This window comes from Pieris rapae, chromosome 8 (assembly GCF_905147795.1).
Source record: "Pieris rapae chromosome 8, ilPieRapa1.1, whole genome shotgun sequence".
Taxonomy (NCBI): Eukaryota; Metazoa; Arthropoda; class Insecta; order Lepidoptera; family Pieridae; genus Pieris; species Pieris rapae.
In genome coordinates this window covers 8,675,563-8,681,095 of record NC_059516.1, presented here as the reverse complement: position 1 = coordinate 8,681,095, position 5,533 = coordinate 8,675,563, and positions in this window count along the sequence as shown.

Below are 5,533 nucleotides of genomic sequence, written 5' to 3'. Positions count from 1 at the left end.
AATTTATAATTAAACCTAAATTTTGCATTTATGTCCGTCCATATAAAACGGTTTCAGCAGAAATTAAATATAAAAAAAACGTTATTTTACTTACAAATACAGTAAGCAATCATGTAACCATAGTAATGGAACTGTTGTGGTGAGATGGTGAGTGGCGAGTGGGTGTAACTAAACTAGAGACTGTCGTGATTGAGTTTGAACCGCAGCCAATTTTAGAGTGATTGCTGTGTGGTTCATACCATTATCTGACCATTGTAGTTTGCATTGAAAGATAAGGAAAAGCGTCTTTATTAGCAAATGGCTTTTGGCATAGTATTTTTGAATTGAGCTATGGGGTAGGATGTGGCCTAGTATTTTGAGATTGTAACTCACATCTATCTCAGAAGTTGTTGGACAAGTGCGTTTTTTAGCTAGGGTTTTTTTCTTTGTGCGCATTAAACTCGCTTGTTCGCCGATGTAAAAACTTGTGAGAGACTCAAAAAGTGTAGGAGGTATAGGCATAGAAGACAGATATGCGAAGAAACATGACAAAAGAAACAAATGAAGCTTTAAAGGTATTCAATTTAAAGGAATTTAAATCTAATTATACTTGGAATAATAAATCTGGAAAATAAATTTTGTATTGGAAGGTACAAAGAGGTCGAATGAGTTATCTTTTCATTACCGTCCTAAGTAAATTCAGCAAACGAAAACGATTTTATAGCATTGAAGGTATAGTTATAATTTTATGATCTTAACAGTGATGTATCACGGCTTACTTGGAAGGACTTACACATTATATAATTAACTTTATAAAAAATCATGATATCTATTGGGTATTCAATATTCAATAATCTAATTTCAAAACAAAGTGCTCAGGGGAATAGCCAACGCTCCTGGTACGTTCGCAATGTCGACCTCCTTGGTACCTTAATTTAGCTAACGCCGCCAATACAATTACAAAAATTGCTAGAGCTCATTAACGAAAGCTCCAACATCACGTCGATTCCGAGGCTGTTCAACTTTTTGACACCACCAATGAGAAGATTTAAAAGAAACTAAGATTTTCCGGCAACGCACTCGCGAGCCCTCTGGCATTGAGAGTGCCCATGGGCGTCGGTATCGCTTAACTTCAGGTCAGCCTCCTGCCCGTTTGCCCCCTGTTCTATAAAAAAAGAAAACAATTAATTTAAATAAGTGAATTACTAAGGCCACAGCCGTAGGTTTAAAAAAATCCAAAATGTTTAACTAATTTATTTTCTGAATAAAAATTACAGTTTAAATTACTTCTAAACCCAATTAAGGAAACAAAAGCATAAATTGTATTAAAACAATACCACATGACGCACGTCCAATTCTTGTAAGTTGAAACGTAGGTTTAGCAGACATGAAACATCATTGTAGTTCTTGGATTTACCGTGACTAATGAAGTCTGTATTGCAATCGCCATACATTACAGGGACATACACATAAAGGGTTCTTATTATTTTTAACACAGCACAGAAAGTTTATTACTAAGAGTAAAATTTAAATATGAATTTACCTGAAATTTTCCGCATCTTAATCGCTTTCAAGGGTCCAACTCATGTAAAGGTTGCATGTCCCTACAGCGAATACGAACTTTATGAGGAAAGTTTATCATATTTAAACAAGAATTTCATTAAATTTTCTTATACTTAGCTTTGCAAACTTTGCGCATACGTTTACTTTAACTTCAGTTGGCTTTAACGAGTAAACATGGATTTTAGTTATTTTTACGTAAGTTAATTTAATTTATGTGATTCAGGATAGATTAACTCTTGACTCGATACTGCTCACAGGTCTGAAGGCCTTAGCGGCCGATCAACGCTCATCAAACACTACAATAGTATGAATCTGGATATTACATTTTACTAATTGTAGATGTCGCTATAATACCAACGAAATACGTAGCCAGATATAAACTCATAAAATTCGCCTATTCTCGGGCTTTAGCTATGACACTAATTATAGGGATACTGATATTTTCCACCTCACTAATGAGGATGTGAGAAAATTTGAAGAGGCGGGAAGACTTTGCCTTTGTGCAGCAGTAACAATTTACTTTTTTCTTTGAAATACTAACATTAAATATACTTTGTTTAATGTTCAATTTCCTTTTTTTTGAATTGGATTTTGATTCGCACACACACCCATTCTCATAGTCATACATTCGCGTATACTTAAGGTCTTATACGACTTGCGTTTGATTACTTGTAATACTAAGACTATTTTTTCTTATAAAAATGTTTTAAACATGTATCATGTACCACGGAATATATGAATAGGATAGGTGAATTTTGTCACAACCATATTTCTGTCATGAATAAAAAATTTATTTATTACAGACCTGGATACCATTTATGTTTAGTTTAGTTATTGTTAATCTTAGTTTTAGTTAACTTTCATTTAAATTAGATTTATTATTATTTATACATGCTTGCCACTTTAATCTTAATATTTTTGTACATGAGTTTCTGAGCCTGCCTGGCACATCCTATGGATTTTTTAATTTTAAATAAATAAATATAATCTATATAAATTCAAAATACGTTTTTGACTGCGCCCCTATGAAATCATAAGCGGGGCTTACTGTCACTATAGATTATAGAAACATAGACAAAGGGGCTTTGTTGCTGACATATTGTGTCAATGATTACGAATGCGTGAACAGGCCAAGGAGATAAATAGATTAATATGTTCACCGTCTCGTCTCTTGTTATTCCCTGAACAAGTGTTTGAATTATTAATATATATTTCTCCGCCACAGTTTATGGCCTAAAACAGAAACTATATAAGAAAGCGTAAGAGTGCTTTTCAGTACGTTCTTTTAAAGGACAGTTTAAAAAACTGGCGTAGATGAATGGAAATATGAAATTAAGTGTAAAGGGAGATGGCGGTAAATTTTGACTAAGCGAAAACCTTTGATCACGGCACAAAGCACCTCTTTCAAAATTCCGGGCCTACTGGATCTCCGGCTTTAGCCGATCGGGGCATCAAGATCGTCTTTGCCGGAGCATGTTCTTAAAAGCTGTCCCTCAAGGTTGCGTCCTATCCCCAACCCCCTTTCTTCTGCATATCAATGGAGAGCGCTGGGGAGACACACACACACGTGGGGACAGTGTTTTGTTGGTATATTCTTGTATAGTTGTTGGTTTATAGGTAGATCTCAGGTTTAATTCCCAACTTAGGAATATTGATATAGGGTTTAAAGGCGAAGACTAATCACCAATGTATAAAGATTCAAACACTGTACTGTACTGCCCTATCCTTTATTTAATTCGGGTCTTTACATTTGTATATTGTTCATGAATGTTAGCAAAGTTTAAATTTCTACAAACTCATTTCTATCAAAGCCCAGAGACGAGCTCTAGTCCTAGATTATATAAGGATTTAAACAACTTTGTTTATTAAATTACCTAACTGATATTCAACTGTTTTCTCCGAGGGAACGTAACCTACTGAAATTTTTAATTTATTTAAAGTAAGCAATTAAATGATAAGTCTTAAGATATAAGCGTAACTAACAAAACAAAATATTAATGTAAAAAAAACAAAAACTTAGTTTAATATTGTATCATAAATACTAACATCATATCAGTAGCACAGTTGGGTAGAGTCTCTTACGTAATCTATGCAATCAGTACGTAAAAGCTTTAAGTAATAGGTACCGAATGATTTTAATTTTAAAATTCGAATTGAATCTGAATTGTGGGAGTGTCGGCTGTTCCTAATATAAGTTACAATTTTAGTGCGCTTTTGTATTACTTTTGAACGGCGGGCACAGATGTCGAAGCCAGCAGTCGCTACTCCCTACAGTCACGAACGGGCTATTAATCTGACGACAGATGGAGCCACTATCCCGACCAGTACATTATGAACGGAAACCTAGTTAGTGGTTTTGTTACTATTTTAAAACTTCGTTTGTAGTGATTGTGATATAAACTGTAGGCATTAACTATGGTGTAAATCTATCCAGAGGTGTAGATGTTCAGATTAACTTCTTGACTATGCATAGCGGTTTCCTCACGATCTATAGATGTATTTAAGAAGGCAGATAGACAGAACGGCTATTGGTGCACAGACGGGCTTTAACTTTCGACCGCAGTGATGAGAGTTGCACGTAGACCAACACTGCTCAATTCTACAACAATAACATGCTCTATTTCTTCGAATAGTGAGAAGATTGTAAAGGACAAAACTATTCTTATTAGAGAATTATTGTGAGTGGTCGTTAATCTAAAAACTATTAGTGTTTATCAGCAGTAAGTGGGAAAAAAAATATTTATTTATTTATTAAGCCTTTATTGCTGACTCGTAGTATAATATAGTAACACTTATTTATGTTACTTAAAAAACTTAGGTCTTATACATAAATAATACTTTTTTTTATCAAACACTTAATACAGCACTTGACCCATTTTGGGTAAGCAGCGAGTCCTGTGACACATATGCCTCTTCCAGCTGCGACAATTATTTTCTCATGTTAGACTCTTCTTGTCCAAGTTGTGCCTCCTATTCTCTTTATAACATCTGCCCATCTCTTGCTCTGACTTCCTCTTTTCCTTTTTCCATTGCGTGGTTGCCATTCTGTAATTTTTTTGTCCACTTCAACCTGTTATCTCTCATCATGTGCCCAGTCCAGTGCCATTTCAATTGCCTTTAGTAAATTAGGTAAGTTTAAAACCGATAGATAGATGATAAATAATCTCTTAGTGCTGAGACAATTCATAGAATGGAATAGAGAGCGGTGGATATATCTCGTTATGAAGGCTAAGGGATTTTGGATTTGGGATTTTGCTAAGGCTGACATAAATCTATCTTCTTTGTTTGAAGCTCCGTAAAAGTCACGAAGGGGTAACAATAAACGTCTTTCATTCTTAATTTATATTGTATCAGTGAAGTTTACTCAAACTAATATCAAAAGTTTTAACAAGTTCTTTCGAAATTTCGAGAAGGTATACCTTAAAAGGTATTATTAACGTCACGGCAAAAGCACCCAAATTGTAAATTATACTATAAATAATAATGGACCTTTGGCCATTAATCTCAGAACTATACAATGTTAAATGCGTGTGCTTAAAATACTATTCCATTGTAGTGAACGATGAAAATATCAGTCTTATTCTAAACTTCGCACTGGCGGCTGTAATTAAAACTGTCTTTTGGCTCTTGCACATTCAAAACATTATATTTACCATAAAGGGCCCGCCCTGAAAATAAAAACGACATTCATAACTTTGCCGTATAATTATGAGTAATTAAGATATGGGCATTCATAAAAAGTAATATTGTAGTTTTGCATGCGCCATTTGGCTTTGGTAATTTGGCACCAGGCTGATTGCAACCTTGCTAATGGTGTTGCATTACATTATGTTAATGCGATAAAGAGCATTTTGGCTGTGAATTTCTGTTCTGAGATTTTGGTTTAGCCTAATTTCAAATGTTATGTTTGTACTCACTAGATTCGTAAGGAATGAATTGATATTTTACGGGCTTAGAAATAAATTTTTAGTTTTTTTTAAACTGTTTTTAT